The sequence below is a fragment of the Hemitrygon akajei genome, chromosome 2 (assembly GCF_048418815.1).
Source record: "Hemitrygon akajei chromosome 2, sHemAka1.3, whole genome shotgun sequence".
In the NCBI taxonomy this organism is placed as follows: Eukaryota; Metazoa; Chordata; class Chondrichthyes; order Myliobatiformes; family Dasyatidae; genus Hemitrygon; species Hemitrygon akajei.
In genome coordinates, this window is record NC_133125.1 from 23120237 (window position 1) to 23133036 (window position 12800).

The window sequence follows — 12800 nt, forward strand, 5'->3', positions numbered from 1 at the left end:
AACTGAGGGGTGACCTAATCCAAGGGTTTAGATGGGGCAGAGTTTGTTAAGTGTGTCCAGGATGGATTCCTGTCACAGTATGTGACAGGGGGAATGCCATACTAGATCTAGTTTTAGGTAACGACCGGGTCAGGTCACAGATCTGTCAGTGGGTGAGCATCTGGGGGACAGTGACCACCACTCCCTGACCTTTAGCATTATCATGGAAAAGGATAGAATCAGAGAAGACAGGAAAATTTTTAATTGGGGAAAGGCAAATTATAAGGCTATAAGGCTAGAACTTGTGGGTGTAAATTGGGATGGTGTTTTTGCAGGGAAATGTACTATGGACATGTGGTCGATGTTTAAGGATCTCTTGCAGGATGTAAGGGATAAATTTCTCCCGGTGAGGAAGATAAAGAATGGTAGGGTGAAAGAACCATGAGTGACAAGTGAGGTGGAAAATCAAGTCAGGTGGAAGAAGGCAGCATACATGAGGTTTAGGAAGAAAGGATCAGATGGGTCTATTGAGGAATATAGGGTGGCAAGAAAGGAGCTTAAGAAGGGGCTGAGAAGAGCAAGAAGGGGGCATGAGAAGGCCTTGGCGAGTAGGGTAAAGGAAAACCCCAAGGCATTCTTCAATTATGTGAAGAACAAAAGGATGACAGGAGAGAAGGTAGGACCGATTAGAGATAGAAGTGGGAAGATGTGCCTGGAGGCTGTGGAAGTGAGTGAGGTCCTCAGTGAATACTTCTCTTTGGTATTCACCAATGAGAGGGAACTTGAAGATGGTGAGGACAATGTGAGTGAGGTTGATGTTCTGGAGCAAGTTGATATTAAGGGAGAGGAGGTGTTGGAGTTGTTAAAATACATTAGGATAGATAAGTCCCCGGGGCCTGATGGAATATTCCCCAGGCTGCTCCACAAGGCGAGGGAAGAGATTGCTGAGCCGCTGGCTAGGATCTTTATGTCCTCGTTGTCCATGGGAATGGTACTGGAGGATTGGAGGGAGGCGAGTGTTGTCCCCTTGTTCAAAAAAGGTAGTAGAGATAGTCCGGGTAATTATAGACCAGTGAGCCTTACATATGTGGTGTGAAAGCTGTTGGAAAAGATTCGTAGAGATAGGATCTGTGGGCATTTAGAGAATCATGGTCTGATCAGGGACAGTCAGCATGGCTTTGTGAAGGGCAGATCGTGTCTAACAAGCCTGGTAGAGTTCTTTCAGGAGGTGGCCAGGCATATAGATGAGGATAGTACAGTGGATGTGATCTACATGGATTTTAGTAAGGCATTTGACAAAGTTCCACACGGTAGACTTAGTCAGAAGGCATGGAATCCAAGGAAGTTTGGCCAGGTGGATTCAGAATCGGCTTGCCTGCAGAAGGCAGAGGGTTGTTGTGGAGGGAGTACATTCAGATTGGAGGGTTGTGACTGGTGGTGTCCCACAAGGATCTGTTCTGAGACCTCTACTTTTCGTGATTTTTATTAATGACCTGGATGTGGGGGTAGAAGAGTGGGTTGGTAAGTTTGCAGATGACACAAAGGTTGGTGGTGTTGTGGATATAGAAGATTGTCGAAGATTGTAGAGGGACATTGATAGGATGTAGAGGTGGACTGAGAAGTGGCAGATGGAGTTCAACCCGGACAAGTGTGAGGTGGTACACTGGAAGGACAAACTCCAAGGCAAAGTAAATAGCAGGATACTTGGTAGTATGGAGGAGCAGAGGGATCTGGGGGTACATGTCCACAGATCCCTGAAAGTTGCCTCACAGGTAGATAGGGTAGTTAAGAAAGCTTATGGGGTGTTAGCTTTCATAAGTCAAGGGATAGAGTTTAAGAGACGCGATGTAATGATGCAGCTCTATACAACTCTAGTTAGGCCACACTTGGAGAACTGTGTTCAGTTCTGGTCGCCTCACTATAGGAAGGATGTGGAAGCATTGGAACGGGTACAGAGGAGATTTACCAGGATGCTGCCTGGTTTAGAGTGTATGGATTATGATCAGAGATTAAGGGAGCTAGGGCTTTACTCTTTGGAGAGAAGGAGGATGAGACGAGACATGATAAAGGTGTACAAGATATTAAGAGGAATAGATAGAGTGGACAGCCAGCGCCTCTTCCCCAAGGCACCACTGCTCAGTACAAGAGGACATGGCTTTAAGGTAAGGGGAGGGAAGTTCAAGGGGGATATTAGAGGAAGGTTTTTCACTCAGAAAGTGGTTGGTGCGTGGAATGCACTGCCTGAGTCAGTGGTGGAGGCAGATACACTAGTGAAGTTGAAGAGACTACTAGACAGGTAAATGGAGGAAATTAAGGTGGGGGATTATATGGGAGGCAGGATTTGAGGGTTGGCACAACCTTGTGGGCTGAAGGGCCTGTAATGTGCTGTACTATTCTATGTTCTATGACCTCATTGAAACCTATCGAATGGTGAAAGGCTTTGATAGAGTGGATGTGGAGAGGATGTTTCCTTTGGTGGGATAGTCTAAGACCAGAGGATACAGCCTTGGAATAGAGGGGTGTCCTTTGTGAATGGAGATGAGGAGGAATTTCTTTAGCTAGAGATTGGAAAATCTGTGGAATTCTTTGCTACTGCAGCTGTGGGGGCCAAGTCTTTATGTATATTTAAGGCAGAGTTGATTGATTCCAGAAGGGTCAGGGCATTAAGGGATATGGGAAGAAGGCAAGAGATTGGGGCTGCGAGAAAATTTGGATCAACCATGATGAAATAGCAGAGCAGACTTGACGGGCCAAATGATCTAATTCTACTCCTATATATCATGGTCTTGTCTCCCAAAAATTGAAACTTGTAGATCTTGGTAACCTAAAAGGTAAATTGAATGTCCCTGCTATTTGTAACACAATGCAGAAAAAGGCTACTAGCTGTCAGATTTACTTGTTTGGTCACATCCTATCAGAGTATTCACTTTATTCTCCCTCCCTTCCCCACCATCTCTGCAATTCAGAGTAACTTAATTTCTCTTTCCTTGTTCTGAGAAAGGTTCTCGGACCTTGAACACCAACCTTATTTTTCTTTCCACAGATGGTTGCCTATCCTGCTGATTGTTCCCAGCAATTCTCCTGTGCATCTTTCTAGCATAGTAATCCCAGAATAGTATTAATGATGGATGCTGCTGTCCACAAGTAATTTTCTGGTCCCTATTTTTCCTTAATACATTGTAGCTATTAATATTGTGTTTGTTTTCTCCCTTTCTTTGATTCAAGCCCGCTCTTAAGGCATTCTGTCATCATGCCATATAGCTACTTGTGCTTGTCAATTAAGTCATGCCATGCTTTTAACTTTATATGCAACTGCTCCAAATCCATCTTCCATTGACTTATTTCTGTTTCCCTGTTTTGAACTGAACTTCAGCATTTTTGTTTCTTCAGCTGCATTGATAGGAGGGAAGAAAATGGAAATTTCTGACTGCTGATTACTTTCTTACTGAAATCTCACACTGGAAATAATCTTACTAATTATGTCCTGAATAATTTGAGTTTCCTTCCAGTGATTGAAGACTTAGGAGTATGTTGGCTATATATCCATATTGTAAATATCTGAACTAAGATCACTTAGTTTTAGATGTTGAGAAAGTCAAGGGATACAGGAGATAATTTGAGAGATTGCAGGCATAATTCTTTAGAAAGGTAGAATAGCCTGAGGGACATGTTCATCTTCCGTTTTGCTTGTATATGTTTGTTTTGTGGAGAAAATTGGGAATCTGAAATAAGAGTTCAGAGCAGCGTCAAATGTTTGTCTTCACTGCAGTCATCACTATCCTCTGACAATTTTGATTCTTTTATCAACAAATTGCATCATATCTGTTCAAAATATGAACAACTTCATAATGAGCATTAGAGAATCAAACCTGTAATAGTCTTGACCCAAAACATTACTGAAACTTTGCCTCAACAGATGCTGTGCAATTCACTGATTTCCTTAACAGTTTGATTTTTTTGACCTAATATAAATAGGTTGAAATAGACTAGTGGTGAAGGTAAAATTTGTAGGTGAATTATATTTTAAAAAATTGATAGAGCCTGGCATGAAAATAGCCCTATAAGCTATTACAGCTATAGTTGTGAAAGCTGGAGTTGCAGATGTGTTACATGCATTGTCATACATGTCACTTTCCACCAAGGTAAAAATTTTAGAAGTCACTTAGAAAAGTTAGCTGTGGGAAATGGTGTTTGAGCTGAAGGGGATTTTATTCCATCAAATGTAAGCTTTTGTACTTTTTTTCTGAGCTGCATTTATTTTGAAACTTTAAACTATAAAAGTTATTCTATCACAGCTTTGTTCAGTGAAAATTCATATCCTAGCCAGTATTCATGAGAGAAAGTATTACTGAAGTTTATCTAGATTTTAACTTGTGTTTATTATAGTGTTATTAATTTAGCTACTATGTTTTGCAATTTTTGTATTACAACTGTCTCAGGCTTTTTAACATTATGATGTTGTGAAAATTGTTAAAAGTTCCTTCCATATTCCTAATTTTTGCTACTAGTTCATCCTCAGTTCTCAGCCTAAGTATAGTTCAGAAAAGCAGCATTTTCACTGGCTATGATGTGGCTTTAGAAAAGAATTTTTGGCATCATGAAACCCAAACTTGGAAGAATGGTTTGAAGAGACAACTTGGATTTTTGTTGTGCCATTAATGTCTGACATGATGAGTTTCAGGTATTTGGTGAGACTTGATAGGCTGGGTTTATTTTGTTGGGAGGTAAAGACTGAAGGTAATGTGGGGGTTGAGGAGAAGGTTTGTTTGGACTATATAGAGTAATGAGTATAGAGCAGATAATGAGAAACTTTCTCCTTTCAGGGATATCTGTAACTGAGGCCATAGGTTCAAGATGAATGGTAGGACCGACGGAGGGGTTTTGAGAATTTTTTTTTTGCTCAAATGATGGTTGAAATTTGGTATGCACTGCCTGAGAAGTGGTGGAGTGTGTACTCTCACAACATTTAAGTATTTAGATGAGCTCTTGAAATATCGGGAAATTACAGATAGAGTGTTAGAAAATGGGATTAGTACAGATGGGTACTTGATGGCTGGCATGGGCACACTGGGCTGAGAGCAATAAACGATCCAAAGGTGTTTCATAGGAGTGTAATCAGGTATAATTTGGCACTAACCATGTAAACAAATGGAAGATCTGTGATTAGAAGTTTAGACAGAAGTAGGTTTTAAATATCATTTTATGACTGGGAGGCTATTGACAGAAAGGTCCATACATCAAAGAATATAGGCATAGATTGTGTATTGTTTATTTATGGCAATTAATGAATTCAATTCACATTTTTACTTTTTTTTTTGATTCTTGAAAATATTTGAATGTACAGTGGCATGCAAAAGTTTGGGCACCCCTGGTCAAAATTTCTGTTACCGTGAATAGCTAAGCGAGTAAAAGATGACCTGATTTCCAAAAGGCATAAAGATAAAGAGGACACATTTCTTTAATATTTTAAACAAGATTACTTTTTTTTATTTTCATCTTTTACAGTTTCAAAATAACAAAAAAGGAAAAGGGCCCGAAGCAAAATTTTGGGCACCTTGCATGGTCGGTACTTATTAACATCCCCTTTGACAAGTATCACAGCTTGTAAACGCTTTCTGTAGCCAGCTAAGAGTCTTTCAATTCTTGTTTGGGGGATTTTCACCCATTCTTACTTGCAAAAGGCTTCTAGTTCTGTGAGATTTTTGGGCTGTCTTGCATGCACTGCTCTTTTGAGGTCTATCCACAGATTTTTGATGATGTTTAGGTCGTGGGACTGTGAGGGCCATGGCAAAACCTTCAGCTTGCACCACTTGAGGTAGTCCATTGTAGATTTTGAGGTGTGTTTAGGATCATTATCCTGTTCTTTCCATCTTCAGCTTTTTTACAGATGGTGTGATGTTTGCTTCCAGAATTTGCTAGTATTTAATTGAATTCATTCTTCCTACTACCAGTGAAATGTTCCCTATGCCACTGGCTGCAACACAAGCCCAAAGCACGATCAATCCATCCCCGTGTTTAACAGTTGGAGAGGGGTTCTTTTCATGAAATTCTGCACTCTTTCTTTCTCCAAATATACCTTTGCTCATTGCGGCCAAGAAGTTCTATTTTAACTTCATCAGTCCACGGGACTTGTTTACAAAATGCATCAGGCTTGTTTAGATGTTCCTTTGCAAACTTCTGATGCTGAATTTTGTGGTGAGGATACAGGGATGACTTTCGATGACTCTTCCATAAAGGTTGTATTTGTGCAGGTGTCGCTGCACAGTAGAACAGTGCACCACTGCTCCAGAATCTACTAAATCTTCCTGAAGATGTTTTGCAGTCAAATGGGGGTTTTGATTGCCTTTCTAGCAATCCTGCGAGCAGTTCTCTCGGAAAGTTTTCTTGATCTGCCAGACCTTAACTTGACCTCCACTGTTCCTGTTAACTGCCATTTCGTAATTACATTACGAACTGAGGAAACGTCTACCTGAAAACGCTTTGCTATCTTCTTATGGCCTTCTCCTACTTTGTGGGCATCATTTATTTTAATTTTCAGAGTACTAGGCAGCTGCTTAGAGGAGTCCATGGCTGCTGATTGTTGGGACAAGGTTTGAGGAGTCAGTGTATTTATAAAGCTTTGAAATTTGCATCACCTGGCCTTTCCTAACGATGACTGTGAACAAGCCATAGCCCTAACAAGCTAATTAAGGTCTGAGACCTTGGTAAAAGTGATCTGAGAGCTCAAGTCTCTTGGGGTGCCCAAACTTTTGTATGGTGCTCCTTTCCTTTTTTCCCCCACTCTAAAATTGTACAAAACAAAAATACTACACTAATCTTGCTTAAAATTTTGAAAAGAATGTTTCATCTTTAACTTTATGACTTTTGGAGATCAGTTCATCTTCTACTCACTTAACTATTCATAGTAACAGAAATTTTGACCAGGGGTGCCAAAACTTTTGCATGCCACTGTATGAAGATGCACAAATTGTTTCTTTGTACTGTCTTTTTATCAGGAATTACAAGAATCCAATATTGCATTATTTTCTGCATTTGTGGAGAATTTGCCTTCAGAATATTAGCTCTTTGGCACTTCAATACATTAACTATAAGGTTTTCTCATTCTGACCTAACACTTTTGTCTTAAAAGATACTGATTCCTCTTGACTTGATTTATCAGAAATGTATAGATTGTTTCTAGTCTGCTTCCTGCTGTGAAATTCTAGATGTCCTGAGACATTAGCTCAAAAATCAACTGTACCTTCTACAACCTCATTGTAAAAGCAAGTTTTTATTTTGCTATATCAGATATTAAACCACATGAAATACTATCTTAGTGGTCTAACATGTGTTTTGTCATGATGAGAGAAGGTTGCTTATAGCTGATTTAAACTATGCTCACTGTGATTTTCATTTTGTAAATTGCTGCCATTTCCGAGCCTTGGTGACAGCTGGTGTGACCTTCTAGCTGACTGGACCTATTGGCTGTGTGCCAGTCATCTGCTACAGCATGCAACCTCTACAGACAGGAATTTAATTGACTATGGGAAGCAGCTGTGTAATCTTCTGGATGAAGGCCACCAAATATCCTCCAGAACTAAAGGAGGCTGTCTGCAAAACGATTGGATGACTAAGCGAGCATGTGACTGGAATGGCTGTATTGTGATTTAACACGGGGAAGGGTGGAAAAAATGGAGGTATATGCTGCTTCAGAAATGGGGTAGGTGAAATCAGTTTTTTAAAAAAAAGAGAATTATTGTGTTTTATTGTCAGTCAGCTATGTAATTGTATCATGTATTTGTACTTGCTGTTAAATGGATGTGTTGTGGCATGAGGTTAGAAAAAAGCTTTATTTTGTGCGCATCAGCCTTTCCTGCTCTGAAAGGGAGGGTTTGGAAAGAAGGAGGCATTGTAGTCCAACAGCATTGATGTTGGAGCTTAAGCAGAAGACAGTAACTGAAGAAACTAGAATGAAATAAAAAAAATTGTAAGGACACATAATAAATAAAGTCCTGGTGTATATTTTAGGAATAAAGAGGAAAGCAATTAGCTTAATTTTAGAATAAGCTTGAGAGAGTACGATGCAGATTTTCACGTTGGATCTTGATGCTGCATTTGGCTAAATTGCAAATGCCTATTCTTTCATGTTTGGCATTTCTGTTTATAATTGTTTTTAATATTTTCTGTATTCATATTGTCTTTTAATATATCTTTATAGCTGCTGAATAGTGTTTTTTTTTATTGACTGCATCCTGTACTCAGAAAGCTGCACGAGAGCTAAATTGCTGCATTGCTGACTTAAAGATATCTGGGAACCTCTGGTTCAGTATGTTATAAAGGAAAAAGTCTTTCATGCTAGGTTATTTGAAATTAAACAAAGCTTTGCTCGTCAAACTAAACTGCATCATGAGGTTTATTTTAATACAGAGAAAAGCAACTATTATAATTTCTTTATCAAAAGCACAATAGCTCAGCTGAAATCTGTGATTTCAACTACATGTTCAGAAAAATCTTGTTAAATTATTTATGAACTGTCATTTAAAACAAATGGGATTTTCCTCACCGCATGTCAGCGACAACACACAGAACACTATAATCTGGTTGCCGTGTGCACACATGCATGAATGCCATAAACCTTTTCCCCCAGACATTTTAGGATTGCAATATTTTAAAATGGAGAATGTTCATATGCACCTACAAGGGAATGTAAAGATATTGTATGTACAGTACATAATAACATTTTGCTGGTTTATACTGAAGCTGTTTTTAAATTCAAGGTTAAATTTTACTCATTTCTGACTTTTACAGTGTATATAATTTCATTTAATTTTTGTTGAAGAAGTCACCAAAATAAATTTGCAGTAATTCTATATGTTTGCTATTCTTGAGAATCCCAGTTTACCTTGGTTGGATTTGTGATATGAAAATGCAAAATAGTGACCTGTATTATTTTTAGTGGAAGGTTTACAGCAGACATTAAAGAATTGCAGATTATACCTGAATATATAGATTTGCTAGGTCAATGAAGATATTATTAAATACAGCTGTAAATTATTTGGGGATATGTCTCCTTCCCAGTATTGCAGTAGTATTTACCATGTTCCCCTGGAGCATTCATTCTTTGGTAGAACAAAACACAAAACTAGAACAGGCCCTTCAGCCCATGGCATCTGTGCTGAGTATGATGCCAAATTAAACTAATCCTTTTTGCCTGCACATCATCATTCCTTGCATATTCATGTGCCTTTCTAAATACAGCTTGAATGCCATTATCGTATCTGCTTCCTCTACCATTCCTGGTCGTGTGTTCCAGGCATCTATCCTGTCTGTAACAAAAAAAATCTTAAAATCTACTTTAATTTTCTGCCTCTCCTTAAAGTGTAATCTTTGTATTTGATATTTCCACCTTTGAAAAAAGGACTCTGCTTATCCTATCTATGTCTTTCATGTAAACCTTTTATGTAAACCTCTATCAAGTCTCCCCTCCGGTGTCCAGTGGTGCAGAGGAAACAAATCTTAAGTTTTCCAACCTTTTTTTATATAGCCAATACCCTCTATTCCAGGCTGCATTCTGGTAAAGTACTTCTGATGCCTCAACCTCAACATCCTTTCTGTAACCAGAGCTGCATTCAATACTCCCAAGTGCAGCCCAACCAAGGTTTAACTTCCTGGTTCCTATACTCTATATCTCTGGCATTGAACGTAAGTATGCTATAGATACAAGAGTGACATTGGCGCTTTAAGTCTGATCTCCCTATCTACTTGCATGGCCATTTTCAGTGTGTGAAATATGTTTTGTGGCAGCAAGACAATGGAATGCTTAAAAAAATCCTCTAAATTACAATAAGAGTATATATTAAAATGCACCAAAAGAGTAAAATAATGAAGTAGTGTCCATGGGTTCATGGACAACTCAGAAGTCTAATGGTGAAGGTGAAGAAGCTGTTCCTAAAACACAGAGTCTATGACTTCAGGCTCCTGTACCTGATTAATGATCATGAAAATAGGCATGTCCTGAATGGTGAGGGTCCTTTTTGATAGAAGCCACCTTCATGAAGGTCTCTCACCAGCCAGGACATGCAGAGTATAGTAGTGCTATTAAGCGTCCTGCTGTTAACTGTATCAATTTCTCTTGTATTTCACAAGTGCAGTGCCTCATGCCTCTTGGATTAAACTGGATCTGCCCTTTTTTCCACTCATAACTAACTGATCTATATTCTGGTGTACCCTTTGATAAACTTACTGTTCAAAGTGATAGTATAATTTTGTGAGATTTGTCCCACAGCATAAACCACAGAATAATAATTATTAGTTATTCTTCAGTGGTACATTTTTGAGAGAGAAGAATATTCACCAGAAATTATGGGAGAACTGCTCCTTTACCTCACCCCTCCATCTGAATGAACAGATTTGGCCTTATGTTAAAGTTTCACACCTTACTGACATTAGGCTTCAAACCTGTGATTCTCCACTTGATGGAACCGAGCTTTTGATGCATGATGCTGTCCAAGGGATAAGGACACTATGGAAGCCTTTTTGAATCCTTATACTTTTAAAATTTAGAATAATGCTTCACAATGTAAGTTCTTTGCCTGCTAGTGAATCTTCCATTATGTTTACATCCTTTCAATCCTTTTTATAATTTCAATGCTATTTATTATCGATAGTGTGGTTTATTGATGCCCTTGTGTATATGGTGTGATATACAAAAGAGGTGCCAATGGCTATTATAACCACATCCTGGAATGTTGACGTAGTTCAGCTGTTTATAGAGAAATAATGCCCCAACTGGACATGCTATTAGTACAATTTGCAGCCAGATTATTAAGTTCTTTTCTAACTATTTGTTATAAAGGGTTATTTTCCCCAAATTCATTGTTATTATTTTCTTTCATTTTTTGCATTTGCATATTTAGTCCTGATGAAGGTTCATGCCCAAAACATTGACTATTCATTTCCCCCCAATGTTGCTGCCTGACCCACTGAGTTCCTCCTGCATTTTGTGTTGATCCAGATTTCTACAGTCTCTCTAATGTCTGTATTTTTTCTTTTTGTATCTATTTTGATGTTGAATAATTGATATGTTTAGAAAACCCAGCCAAATCATCTGATTATGAGTTATGATGGCATCTGAATCTTTTATTTGTTATAAAGGATCTGGAGCTTTCCTGTCGTATATGATGAATAAACTCTTATCAGGCTTCCAGCCAGATATAGGTATTGATTATAACTGATGTTTCAATGACAAACTCTGCCATCTTCATCAGGAATGATGCCTAGGCATGTCTAGTCTGGTGGTATTTATACCCCTGTGGTCCATCCCTCCTGATTGGTTAGTCCTCATCAATCAGGTTTCCGCTGCCCCACCTTGTTTGCATTCAAATTCCTGTTCTTTCTTAGAGTGAGACCTTTGTTAAAATTCTTTTCCACTTTTCCTGGGCATTCACAGTGTCCATAGGATTGACTTCAGCACAAAGCTACTGTGCCGTGCCATTGGCTTTTGGGACCGCCTGATAAAGGAAGCCATTGAAATAGAACTGGAGGAATTGTTTTGCATGTAACTTTCAGTTAAGTTTCCCTCTCTATAATCGAGTATCCTTGGAGGACTACTAATTCTGAAAGTTACATGAAGATGGTGCCTTGTTAGTTTAGCATCAAAGAATTAAAACTTACTTAATTCTTAAAACCTAAACATTTGATCAAATGAACTGTTCTTCGAGACACTAGATGCTGCAATGTGGAGCAAAAAAGCAAACTATTGGAGGAACTCAGTAGGCCTGGCAGCATCTTTGGAGCAAAATGACGTTTTGACGTTTCAGGTTGAGACCATTCTTTGTCCATTTCATTGTACTAGAGAATATTGGTAACATAATCTCGTTCTAAAGAATGTGTGTCCAATTGACTATTACACCCATTCGTTTGGTATATGTGGTGTTTGACAATACATATAAGTATATCCTATTTGTGTGGATACTGCAGCTTGATTGAAGCAGGGTTTAGATTTTTAGTGCAAGAATCTTGGAAATTTTATGGATTTTATATTAATTACAAAGTGTTTTACAATGACATAAAATTTGTAGTTTGCATTTTCATATCTAATTGGCATGACCCTTTCAGATTTCTGTTTAAATTGCAACACTAAATGATTTGAGTGATTCATTTTCAGCAGTCTCATCTTGTGTATGATTCATAGTTTAGTCATATACTAAAACATAGGAGCTTTTCTAAACAGATAAGAGGCTTCGATTCAGAATTATACTTAGAATCTAAAATGTCTATGACTAATGTATGTATTGTTTCATGAAATTTTAGTAAAAATACAGTAAATCACAATTATAGTGATCGTTAGGTTTCTATTTTTAGCTAGCAATTGATTGGCAGTGTATATTGAATATTTTTTTGAATTTTGTGGATTAACTAAGACTGATTGGAAATTCTGCATATGGTACACCAGATAAGCCATATTTACAAAAGTATTTAAACATCTCTTTTGTACATTGCACTACAATTTTCCTGGATTTAAGGGGTGGAGGGATTTAATAATGAAGGGGGTTAGGTGAATAAGTTAAACTTCGATTGCATGTTATACTTAAAATTCTGTTAATCTTATTTTATGGATCCTTTTGAGAAGCAAGTGCTATTTTTTCTTGAACAATGAGTGAGTAGGAAACTACTCATCACTGATGGGCTGAAAACGGAGAAGACATGTTATGCACCTCTCATTCCTAGTAAAAAGGATGTACTGCCCCAGCACTTGGTTTAATTCAGCTCAGGAATAGCCCACTGGACCAGCAGCTTCACCTCATGAAGCTAGCTGACTACTAAAAGTCTCAGTAGGCCCT

The 12800-nt window shown here is 38.4% G+C and overlaps 1 protein-coding gene across 13 annotated transcripts in view; it reads left to right on the top strand.

Moving 5' to 3' along the window:
* Positions 1 to 12800, top strand: part of apc (APC regulator of WNT signaling pathway) — a 204572-nt gene that overhangs the window by 59479 nt on the left and 132293 nt on the right. The window contains exon 1 of one of the 13 annotated variants that reach the window (XM_073068380.1): positions 7555 to 7678. The exons of the other annotated variants lie outside the window; for them this stretch is intronic. The gene's annotated coding sequence lies outside the window, so the exon portion shown is untranslated. Of the gene's footprint in view, positions 1 to 7554; positions 7679 to 12800 lie in introns of those variants that run through there. 13 annotated transcript variants of the gene reach the window in all.